Source organism: Erinaceus europaeus, chromosome 7 (genome assembly GCF_950295315.1).
Source record: "Erinaceus europaeus chromosome 7, mEriEur2.1, whole genome shotgun sequence".
In the NCBI taxonomy this organism is placed as follows: domain Eukaryota; kingdom Metazoa; phylum Chordata; class Mammalia; order Eulipotyphla; family Erinaceidae; genus Erinaceus; species Erinaceus europaeus.
The window spans coordinates 47,940,711-47,953,829 of NC_080168.1; the positions used below are offsets into that span (position 1 = coordinate 47,940,711).

A 13,119-nucleotide genomic window follows, 5' to 3' on the forward strand; every position below is an offset into this window, starting at 1 on the left:
GAAACTGATACCAAGAAATGGAAAGACATCCCATGCTCATGAATTGGAAGAATAAATATCATCAAAATGAATATTCTCCCCAGAGCCATATACAAATTTAATGCAATACCCATCAAAGTTTCCACCAAGCTTCTTTAAGAGAATAGAACAGGGAGTCGGGCTGTAGCGCAGCGGGTTAAGCACAGGTGGCGCAAAGCACAAGGACCGGCATCAGAATCCCGGTTCAAACCCCGGCTCCCCACCTGCAGGAGAGTCGCTTCACAGGCGGTAAAGCAAGTCTGCAGGTGTCTATCTTTCTCTCCTCCTCTCTGTCTTCCCCTCCTCTCTCCATTTCTCTCTGTCCTATCCAACAACAACAACAACAACAATAATAACTACAACAATAAGACAACAATGGCAACAAAAGGGAATAAATAAATAAATAATTTAAAAAAAGGAAAAAAAAGAGAATAGAACAAAAACTACAATCACTTTTCTCGAAACAGAAACACCCAGAATTGCCAAAACCATCTTGAGGAAGAGAAACAGAAATGGAGGCATCACAGTCCCAGATCTCAAACTATATTATAAAGCCATCATCATCAAAACAGCATGGTACTGGAACAAAAATAGGCACACAGACCAGTGGAACAGAATTGAAAGCCCAGAAATAAATCCCCACACCTATGGACATCTAATCTTTGATAAGGGGGCCCAGAGTATTAAATGGAAGAAGGAGGCTCTCTTCAATAAATGATGCTGGGAAAACTGGGTTGTAACATGCAGAAGAATGAAATTGAACCACTTTATCTCGCCAGAAACAAAAATCAACTCCAAATGGATCAAAGACCTGGATGTTGGACGAGAAACAATCAAATACTTAAAGGAAAACATTGACAAAACACTGTACCACCTAAACCTCAAGGGCATCTTTGATGAGACAAACCCAATTGCAAGGAAGACTAAAGCAAAAACAAACCAATGGGACTATATCAAATAGAAAAGCTTCTGCACAGCCAAAGAAACTATCACACAAAGAGACCCCTCACAGAATGGGAGATCTTCACATGCCATACATCAGACAAGAAACTAATCACCAAAATATATAAAGAGCTCAGCAAACTTAGCACCAAAAAAGCAAATGACCCCATCCAAACATGGACAGAGGATATGAACAAAACATTCACCTCAGAGGAGATCCAAAAGGCTATCAAACATATAAAAAACTGTTCCAGGTTTCTGATTGTCAGAGAAATGCAAATTAAGGCAACATTGAGATACCACCTCACTCCTGTGAGAATGGCATACATCAAAAAGGACAGCAGCAACAAATGCTGGAGAGGCTCTGGGGACAGAGGAACCCTTTTTGCATTGCTGGTAGGAATGTAAATTGGTACAGCCTCTGTGGAAAGCAGTCTGGAAAACTCTCACAAGGCTAGACATGGACCTTCCATATGATCCAGTAATTCCTCTCCTGGGGTTATACCCCAAGGACTCCATAACACCCAACAAAAAAGAGGTGTGTACTCCTATGTTCATAGCAGCTCAATTCATAATAGCTAAAACCTGGAAGCAACCCAGGTGCCCAACAACAGATGAGTGGCTGAGAAGTCTGTGGTATATATACATAATGGAATACTATATAGCTATTAAGAACAATGAACCCACCTTATCTGACCCATCTTGGACAGAGCTAGAAGGAATTATGTTAAGTGAGCTAAGTCAGAAAGATAAAGATGAGTATGGGATGATCTCACTCATCAACAAAAGTTGAGAAAGAACAGAAAGAGAACCTAAAAGTAGGATCAGACTAAATTGAAAGTAGGGCACCGAAGTAAAAACCCTGTGGTGAGGGCTAGACATGCGGCTTCCTGGGCCTGTGGGGGGTGGGGATGGGGTCGGGGTGGGGGTGGGTGGGATGGGACACAGTCTTTCGGTGGTAGGAATGGTGTTTATGTACACTCCTATTAAAGTGTAGTCATATAAATCACTAGTTAATTAATATGAGTGGGGGAAAATTGATTGTATGTCTCAAAATTTTTAAAACACAGACTAAGTCTTTTTAGTATATAGGCTGTGTATTTGATATGCGGACTCTCTCAAAAGCCTAGACCAAGTAGATCAGAAACAACCGGTGGCACAGCTATATACAAGATGCTGCGTACTATACAGCAAACCCTAACAAAAGGACTTTTCAAAGTTAACCCAATTACCAAATAATGTGATGATAACAATAACTATCCATTGTCTTTTTGAACCCTAAGACAGCAGGAACCTCACATTTCCACTATAAAGCCTGTATTTCCCCCAGTCCTGGAACCTTAGGATAGGGCTTACTTTCCCGCATGCCTCTCCCAATTCATATCAAATAATATTGCATCTGCCGATCACAACCTAACCAACACAACGATTGCCACTTTAACATGCTTCAACTCAGACTGTGTTCAGAGACTTCAGTGTGGAATGACAACCCTTCAGCTTCATTACTCAGGTGAGACCTTTCCTTTCATAGTATTCTCTAATTCCATCCCAGTGGTTCACTTTCTAACAAAGTTCCAAACCTAGATATAGACCAGGTTCTGTGAGAGAGAGCATATGTTCACACATATCCATAAACTAGTGCAAAATATATACCTGAAAGCTGAAGTACACTAGAGTTTGCAGTGAGTGACCCCCCAACACTTCCTCTCCACTATTCCAAGCTTTGGGTACATGATTGCTCAACAATTTGTTTGGCTTTGTATGTTAACTCTCTTTTCAGCCACCAGGTGCCAGATGCCATCAGGATGCCAGCCAGGCTTCCCTGGACTAAAGACCCAAACAATGTGTCCTGGAGCTCTGCTTCCCCAGAGACCCACCCTACTATGGAAAGACAGAGGCAGACTGGGAGTATGGACCAACCAGTCAACGTCCATGTTCAGCAGGGAAGCAATTACAGAAGCCAGGCCTTCCACCTTCTACAACCCACAACGACCCTGGGTCCATGCTCCCAGGGGGATAGAGAATGGGGAAACTATCAGGGGAGGAGATGGGATATGGAGACTGGGTGGTGGGAATTGTGTGGAGTTGTACCTCTCCTATCCTATGGTTTTGGTAATGTCTCCTTTCTTAAATAAAAAATAAATTAAAGAAAAAGAGATCACCAGGGGAATGTCTGAAGGACAAATCTATTTATTGATCTGAGAAGCAAGGCTTTTAAGGGGTTGCAGAAGGCGGTAGCTTGTTTATACTATATATGGTTAAAGCAGAAAAGGGGCAGAGAAAGGTAAGTTGTTGGGGAAACTATCAAGTGAGTGATCCAAGGAATGAGGAAGCTAGGCTTTGATGTGCATGGGTGTAGGGGTCCTTGCATGTCAAGAGGGTGAGGTTTGGTTATAGTCTTATTCAGAAGGGCAAGAATGAAGAAGTGAGAAAAGTAGCCTCTGATAGCATCTGTGTAAGCAGGAGAACTGTTTGGGGAATGAGGAAGTAGGGTTATCAATGGCTAGCAGACAGAGAGATGTCCTGAGGGCAGAGAGAAGATGAGTCATACCTGACTTTTCTTTTGAAAAACTCAAATAATTGGGGGTGGTGGGGTTAGAAATGGCTAGAAGGCTAGAAATGGACCTACCCTTTGACCCTGCAATTCCCCTCCTAGGGATATATCCTAAGGAACCCAACACATCCATCCAAAAAGATCTGTGTACACATATGTTCTTGGCAGCACAATTTGTAATAGCCAAAACCTGGAAGCAACCCAGGTGTCCAACAACAGATGAGTGGCTGAGCAAGTTGTGGTATATATACACAATGGAATACTACTCAGCTGTAAAAAATGATGACTTCACCATTTTCAGCCTATCTTGGATGGACCTTGAAAAAATCATGTTGAGTGAAATAAGTCAGAAACAGAAGGATGAATATGGGATGATCTCACTCTCAGGCAGAAGTTGAAAAACAAGATTAGAAAAGAAAACACAATTAGAACCTGAACTGGAGTTGGCATATTGCACCAAAGTAAAAGACTCTGGGGTGGATGGGTGGGTGGGGAGAATACAGGTCCGTGAAAGATGATGAATGACATAGTGGGGGTTGTATTGTTAAATGGGAATCTGGGGAATGTTATGCATGTACAAACTATTGTATTTACTGTTGAATGTAAAGCATTAATTCCCCAATAAAGAAATAATTAAAAAAAATAAAATAAAACACCAATCCCCTAATAAAGAAATTTTTAAAAATAAAAATAAATAAAAAAATAAAATTTTAGGATATGAGTGACTTTAGGAGTCATCACACACCCATAAATAAAAAAGAAAATGTTTAGCTTTAAATCTTACCATATGAGCAGTCGGTTCTTCATCTGTAGATTGTACCTATAATTATTTACTTAAGAGAAAATAACGTGTACCAAGTTAGAAGTTTAATGGTTAGAATTGGCTTGAGTTCCTTCATATGATTTTAGAAGGTTCTTTATTAAAATATACCAGTATGTTATAGAAAGTCAATACCTAATGTGTTGACATGATAAAATGTTCACTATTTTTTTTTAATCACTTAAACAATTTTAAACTTAGTTTGCTAGAATCTTTGTTTATCACAAAGCTTATCACACCCTTAGGGCAGCTATAAACAAGGATGGGTACACAACTTAATTGATCTTTCACTTAAAAAGCTAAGATAAACCTCATAGCTTAAATGTTTAAAAATAAATTTTTACTGTTACATTCATTTTAGATGACAATATTAGACTAAATAATTTTTTTGAATCACATCTGCTGAATAAAAAAAATTTTTTATCAGGCCAGGAATATCATGTTTAACCCTTTATTCCTGGCAAGGCCACTGCTCTACCCTGACTGGGTCATTAGAAAGCCAGACTAAGCACGGAATTTGTTACAGTGGCAGTTGGTATTAGGGTGCTGGTGATATTTAGAATTCTCACAAGTATGAGAGACTGCAGAGGCATCTCACCACGCCTAGAGATCTCAGAAAATCTCTAACTAATGAACTGATGCTGATATTAGCTATCAGAAGGATGAAACTGTCTTATATTTTAGTCTGGTAAAGGTGTGCCAAATCTACAAGTCAGGATCTTTAAAATCACATTCAGCTTAACTAAATCTTATTTAAAGCTTAAAACAAAATCTAGTTATTTCAGAGGGTTAACACACATTAGTGAAAACAAAGTTAGCACACAAATTTAAAACAGACATTCTTGGTGAAAAAAATTTTTTTTCCTTAGCTCACAGCCACTCCCCCCCCCACCCCGACCCCAGGAGGGGTGGGTGTGGCTAGAGGAATGATTGACTGCAGTCTTTGCCAATCTGTGGAGCAGGAGCTCTGTGATGTGATTGGCTGCACGGATGGAACAGGCGGGCTTAGTTTACCACCACCCGAGAAAAAAAATTTTGGAAGTTTCTTTTCTGGGCTAAGGAACATTTTAGATTTTTAAAGAAACAAATCATTAAATTTCTATCAAAAGTGTGTGCTGGTTCTCTCATAACCTTTAAGTTAAAGAGAATGTCTTGTTTGATTGATTTCTTTCTTTCTTTAAAGATAATATCTCACTCAGAATTGGTTTAACGTTTTCTGAGGGCTCTGGCTGTCACAAAAAAGCTTTATCTTTTGCGTTTTCCTTTTAAGCAGTAAATAGCAGTTTTAAGACCATGCCTAGGTCCACTTTAATGTCTGATTGACTCAGAAATTAGGAGAGGGTATAGAACAAAATGGGGAGAACAAAATAGAACAAAAGTGGGAGAGGAAAAAATTAGGTCAGACTCGTTTAAAATTAAACAGGGGAAGGACACTCAGTTTCTCAGAGCCTGGCCAGGGTTCTGATTTGCTGAGGTTCCTTCTCTGCATCCACTCCATGAGCTTCCCTTGAGCTTGAAGGATAGGGAAAAGGAGAGAAAGATCACAGGGACTCAAACGAGAGCCTTGGGGTTACCTTCCCATGTACTTTGGTACTGCTTCTTGATTTCCTGGAGTCACGGTCCCGATCCTCTATGGTTGGGCCAGCATTTTTTTCAACCAGGTGCTTGGGGTCGGGAAATTCTGCCCCACGCTATGGGCGCCAGATTTTGGGGTGTCTCTCTCCTTCTCCGGCAGGGTGTCCTCCAGGGGAAAGGTAATGGGCTGGTTCTTTCTCGCTCACTACAGGGGTGACACGAAGTAAAAGACACCAGGGGACTCAGCGTGAATCTAGAATCTGAGTCCTTGAGCAAAATTGACATGAGTTAAATAGAAAAGCAATGGAGGTAATTATTGTTGAAATATGACAGAAATTACAGGTTTCTTAGTAGTCAGCATGCCCCTAAGGTAGGGGGCTGGTATGACAGGAATTGATGAGATACAAGACAGTTATTCTCCATAACACAAGCAACTTAATTATCCAAAGGTATTTGAGAGAAGCATAGGGGTTAAACCCATTAGGGTGAGACAGAAAGAAGATGAATATCAAAAGCCATATAGTTTGGAATTTCTCTTGTCTGGGGTCTGAGGTGTGTGATGAAGTGTGTGATAAGGTGTGTTCTTCTGTGATCAGAAGGTGACTTTGAATGAGTGAATCTGCGGCCATGTGGCCTGCAGTTAATGGAGGGAAGTACTGTGGTATCTGTGGGCCTGAGAGTCAAGAAGGAAAGAACCAAGTCTTGCTGGGAAATAGTGCCAATGCAGTCACATCTGCCATGTTGTCCCCTCAGGCTACTGCTAGTTCCCTGGAGAGTTGGGACATTCTCAGAGTGCCTGTTCAGTCATGTTGTGCCCTCAGGACATTGTCTATATCCCTGCGATATCTGGAGTGCTCTGGTTACTCCTCCCCCCTCCCATTCTCACGAGAGTTATCATCCTATCCTGGAGTGCTATGGTTACTCCTCCCCCTTCCCATTCTCACGAAAGCTACTCCTATAAAAACCCTTCATTTTCCGCACCTCTCTCTTGCCTGCGCTCCACTCTGGTGTTCAGACGCAGGAAAGGTTACTGCGTGAGGTGGCCATTTTCTCTACCTCCATGTGGCCCAACCTGCTTCTCTAACACCCAACTCTGAGGTGCCAGAGCGAATAAAGATTTGTGTTTCCTCTTCACTCCAGACCCTCTCTCTCTCTTCTCTGCGGCCCACGCACTACAACATCTGGCTCTACAACATCTGGCGCCCAACGTGGGGCTCGAACCCACGACCCCGAGATTAAGAGTCTCATGCTCTACCGACTGAGCTAGCCAGGCTTCTTACCCTTACTTCTTAAAGTTTGAGAATAGGTGAGATCGTTTCGGCCCCAAGACCTCTAATCATTCACTTTACTGGATAAAACTGCAATGAGCGTCGGCATAGGGTGCCTTAACCCGGCGTTCGGTTCATTTCGCAGCACCAGTTCTGCTTACCAAAAGTGGCCCACTATGCACTCGCATTCCACGCCCGGCTCCACGCCAGCGCGAATAAAGATTTGTGTTTCCTCATCGCTCCGGACCCTCTCTCTCTCTTCTCTGCGGCCCGCGTACTACAACATCTGGCTCTACAACAAAGTCTGAGTTTCCCCCCTTATGCTCACCTCGGTTGAGAGAGACTTACCAAGAGGTTATCTTCTCAGACCTCCATCCAAAGATGGGGGTGGTTCTCCCTAAGCTCTATCAGGCTTACACATGTTCCCAACAAGTGTATTTCATCTTATCTAGTTTCTAGGACACCTTTTCTACTTTAATGGACTAGTCTAAATTTGGGGAATTCCATTTTCTCACACAAAGACTGACTGAGAGTAAGACAGCCCCAGGCCACTACTGAATTCTTGAAACTTTGTATCTGAGCCTGTGGCATCTCCAGGAAGAGCTCTCAGCTACTGAAAATGGGGCTTGCTGTTCCATCGCTATAAACTCCAGTGCAGTTTAATCAACCATGTTCTCTCTGACATGATCTCTCTTATAATTAAATGATACCTGTTGATACCAGAAGAGAAGATCATTTTTAGAATAAAGAGAGTAAGAGAATGAGAGGGAGAGACTGACTTGAGAATCACTCAGCACCTTTGGTAGCAGGAATAAAAGCAGATTTTTCCATCAAGCCCTGTGCTCTTGAATAATAAATAGCTAATACCCAGACTGTTCTCTAGTTCAAGAAAGCAAAGGTCATTAAATAAATATAAAAAGTTAAATGGCTCAGTAAACCCAAATAAATATCAATACTTTGAATGATTTGTGAAATTCACATATCAAAATTAAAATAAAAAAGTACAGCCTGGCTTTTCATTGTCCAGAGGATGGTTATCAGCAGCCTCTACCCTGGTGTTTTACTGCCGCCTTGTGGACACGCAGCAGAATGCATCTGGACCGAGTTTAATTCCAACATGGAGTATCTTCCTATATAATTAAATATACCAGTAAATTAAAATATAATAATAATAATTGAGAATACAGGACAGTGACACCATGGCAGTTCAACTCCACTACATCATGACTGAATGTTAACAGGTTCACCACCTCACGGTAAGCCTACGGATATTAACTTAAGCACTTTTAAAAATGAATGAATAAATAATATCAGTTTATTACCATGGAAATAGACTTTTCAGGACTTAGAGTTATGATAGAATTACAAAGAGAGAGAATCCAGAGGGACACTTCAGCACCTATGTTTGCAGAGAATGAAACCACGAGTTTCACGAATAAGCCTAGTATTTCACCTCAAACTGTTTCCCTCACCTAATCTAGCTCTAGGAAAGAATTGTAAATGAATATACAGTCAGTTCTGCAATATTAAACAATAAAAGTGTATCAGTGCCCTAGATGATTTTTTGCAATTCACATTCCAAAATCAACTAAATGGGAACTGTGTGGAATTGTACCCCTTCTACCCTATGGTTTCCGCCCCCAGGTTTTACTACGCCCCCGCGAAATCCTAGCAGTGCCCCCTTCAACCAATCCTGGCCCTACACGTCACCCCTGGTTGTCGCCCTATAAAAAGCCCCCTGGGGGCGGAGACTGCATCAGAATAACTCCTCAGCAACATCTCCTCCTATCCCTTTATATCTAAATGGACACAGTAAAGAAAAATGGAATGGAGCAGGCTTAAATGTTTTTAAGGAATGCCGTGCTCAGGTGGGAAGATGTAGGACTTTTTGTGGAGGAGGGAAGGCTTAAATGACTGCCAACCTTGTGAGATTTATGCGTCCTCCTGTGCTCAACCCCTCTTTAGAGAGAGAGACTTACCTGGAGAGACTCATCTCATAGGTTTAAGCGCAGCCTGCTCAACCATCTCTTCACATCTCTACATCTTTTCTATCTTTCTATCTAGTAATAGCATAAGATGTACAAAGTCTGTAAAAGACTATCATGGAGCAGAAGCCTTTTGGGCATAAGCCTAAATGATATAACAAAACAGGAAGGGACAAGTAGGGGAGTATTAAAAGCCAGTGTGGTGTGAAGGGAAGGATTGGTGTGTAAAGGAACATTCCCTGCTTGGGGTGGGGGAAGGGCAAGGGTACATAAAGAGGGGGAGGCGGGAGGGCATGACCCACCAAACAGAGGGGCTATTTGGCATTGTATAGTCCTCAAGGCAACAGTCTGTAAAGTCTATGAATTACTCAGGATCAGTCTATAAAAAAACCAGCAGCATGAAGGGAAATAAGCTGCTTTAAAATTGTGTAAAATGTATATAGGGTAACAACACTTGTTTTAGCATTGTTGTGGTTATTATTGTTGACTGGCTACGGAAGAAGGGCAAATGCTAGAAGAAGAAGAAGATTGTTGTCATTGATGTCACTGTTGGACAGGACAGAGAGAAATGGAGAGAGGAGGGGAAACAGTGAGGGGTAAAGATAGACACTTGCAGACTTGCTTCTTCACTTGTGAGGTGACCCCCCCCCCAAGTGACCCTGGATACTTACTCCGGTCCTTGTGCTTTGTGCCATGTGCGCTTAACCCACTGAGCTACCACCCGATCTCCCTTCTTCATGTTCTTTTCTTTTTTTTTAATTTATTTTTTATTTAAGAAAGGATAACTTAAGAAAACCATAGGGTAGAAGGGGTACAATTCCACACAGTTCCCATTTTCCATGACTACTTTTAAAAGTTCATTTACACATTGTCAGCAGGACTGACACACAGATCAACAGAGTGAAATAGATTTTAAAAAGAGCAACATAGCTGAGAAGGAAGATAGTATAGTGGTTATGCAAAAGACTTTTATGCCTGAAGCTCCAAGGTCCCAGGTTCAATCCCTAACACCACCATAGACTAGATCTAAGCAGTATTTTTGTCTTCTCTCTGTATCACTCTTTTGTTAAAACAAAAACAAAATTAATTAAAAAACAAGAGAGAAAGATAACACAACAAATAGTATAGCCTCAGCTCCCACCCCACCTCCCTACCGCTGTACCTGGATTTGAGTCTCTAATATGAATTTCCAGCCCTCTAATGCTAAACAATCAAATATTTTCTTTTGGAAAATTCAATTAAACGCCGGAATTTTCATGAGCCAGGAAAAGAGCCAACACTGCTTTCCTTATGCAGAGCAGACAAGGGATTCTAGGTGACACAATGGCATGGCAGGAGTAAACACTCCCAGTTAGACTTCCTCAGACCACTATTGCATTCTTGCAACTTTGTATCAGAGCCTGCGCATCCCCAGGAAGACCTCCCAAATCCTAAAAATAGAGATCACACTTCCATCCCCAATACTTCCTATGCAGTTTCCTCATCCATGTTCTTGCCACTCTATTTCTCTCTGTAATTAAATGTCATTTGCTTATTACATAAGAGACAGTTTTTTTTTAATTTTCCCTTTTGTTGTCCCTGTTGTTTTTTATTGTTGTTGTTATTGATGTTGTCGTTGTTAGATAGGACAGAGAGAAATGGAGAAAGGAGGGGAAGACAGAGAAGGGGAGAGAAAGACACCTGCAGAACTGTTTTACCACCTGTGAAGCAATTCCCCTGCAGGTGGGGGCTCCAATGAAGATCCTTACGCCAGTCCTTGCACTTCGTGCCATGTGAGCTTAGCCCGCTGCGCTACCGCCCGACTCCCAAGAGACAAGTTTTCAATAAAGACAGTGGATGAGGTAGAGAGGAAGAGAGAAAGAGAAACACTCGGTACTTTTTGTAACACAAATGTAGCGAACATTCAGATATCAAGTATTCAAGCTAAGTTCCAAACCTCTCTCTAACTCTAGAAATAAAGAATCAATAAAAAAGTATGAAATAGAATGGCATGACACCTCATACAAACTGTATCTGTACCTTAAATGATTTACTAAATTTATATCCCAAAGGAAACTAAGCAGTGTCAATTGTCCAGATGCTTGCAACGGTGTTTTGCTGCCGCCTTGTGGACATATAGTAGAATGCATCTGATTAGATTAATTGCTACAAAAATGGGTATTCCTCAGATATCATTACATTTACCTAATATTTAACTTAAAAATTAAATGGGGGGCAGGCGGTGTCACTCTTGGTTTATTGCACACATTACAGTGTGGAAGGACCCAGGTTCAACCTCTGATTCCCAACTGCAAGGGGGAAGCTTCATAAGCAGTGTAGCAGTGCTGCAGGTGCCTGTTTCTCTCCTTAGCTTCCTTTCACTGTCAATATATCTCTATTTCTATATAAAAAAGGGGGGAAGTTGGGCGGTAGCGCAGCGGGTTACGCGCAGGTGGCATAAAGCGCAAGGACCAGCGTAAGGATCCCAGTTTGAGCCCCCGGCTCCCCACCTGCAGAAGAGTCGCTTCACAGGCGGTAAAGCAGGTCTGCAGGTATCTATCTTTCTCTCCCCCTCTCTGTCTTCCCCTCCTCTCTCAATTTCTTTCTGTCCTGTCCAACAACAACGACAACAATAATAACTACAACAATAAAACAAGGGCAACAAAAGGGAATGGATAAATAAATATTTTTAAAAACTCAAATGAGTTTTTTTTTAATATTTTGTTCCTCACTAGTCATCATTTTCTTTTTTTATATATATTTTTTTTATTTTATTTATTCCCTTTTGTTGTCCTTGTTGTTTTATTGTTGTAGTTATTATTGTTGTTGTCGTTGTTGGATAGGACAGAGAGAAATGGAGAGAGGAGGGGAAAACAGAGAGGAGGAGAGAAAGATAGACACCTGCAGACCTGCTTCACCGCCTGTGAAGCGACTCCCCTGCAGGTGGGGAGCCGGGGCTCGAACCGGGATCCTTATGCCGGTCCTTGTGCTTTGCGCCACCTGCGCTTAACCCGCTGCGCTACAGCCGGACACCCTCAAATGAATTTTTTAAAGTCATATATTAGAGCAAACATGGGTGATTCCAAAAGGGAGAGCCATACTTGCTTTTTTAGAGACTCCAGGTTCAGTTCTTACCCCCCATGCCTGAATGTTAATGGGGCAAACATTTGTACACTTTTTTGAAAGTTGTAAGTCAAAATATACCCAGGAAGGAAAAGCAGCCTTCTGTCAAACTAAATGTCATATATAAATTTCCCTTATATTGTATACCAACTTTGTCTGGAAAATCAGTTAACTGCAATATGAATAAAATCAAATAAAAAAAATGTCAGAGAAAGCCTTTACAAGTTGCTACAAATATAATATACAGTCTAAATAAATACTCACATTTGAAAAACATCAAAATGTAGGGAAAAGAAGTTAGAAGCTCTATGATACTGATTTTGACAAATATTTTTAAAAAGTCAAAAATTTACTTCCTGCAGGTGGGGAGGTAGTACAGCCGGCTAAGCGCACATTGTGCAAAGTGCAAGGACCAGCACAAGGATCACAGTTCAAGCCCCCAGCTCCCCACCTGCAGGGGATGGGGATCTCTTCACAAGAGGTGAAGCAGGTCTGAAGGTGTCTATCTTTCTCTCTCCCTCTCTGTCTACCCCCCTCTCCATTTCTCTCTGTCTTATCCAATAACAACAACATCAATTCTTCTTCTAGCGTTTGCCCTTCTTCCTTAGCCAGTCAACAGCGTCAGGTTGAGCCTGATGTAAAGTTTCGAGACCTCTTTTGAATCTGGAGATGTGGCAGTCATTGACTATGTGGGTCATAGTCTGTCTGTAGCCGCAGGGGAAGTTCAATAACAACAATAATAGTAACCACAATAACGATGTATGTAACACTCAGCCAGTAATGCAGCCCATTGTGCAAATATTTATTCATCCATGGACTCGGTCAGTGAGCAATTATCTTTTAGAAGGTAACTTT

The 13,119-nt window shown here is 41.5% G+C and overlaps 1 non-coding gene across 1 annotated transcript; it reads right to left on the reverse strand.

Annotated features, from left to right (window-relative positions):
* Positions 1-7,109: 7,109 nt before the first annotated feature.
* Positions 7,110-7,182, reverse strand: TRNAK-CUU (transfer RNA lysine (anticodon CUU)). Its single transcript has one exon. It is a non-coding gene; the product is annotated as a tRNA-Lys (tRNA).
* Between the last annotated feature and the right edge of the window lie 5,937 nt (positions 7,183-13,119).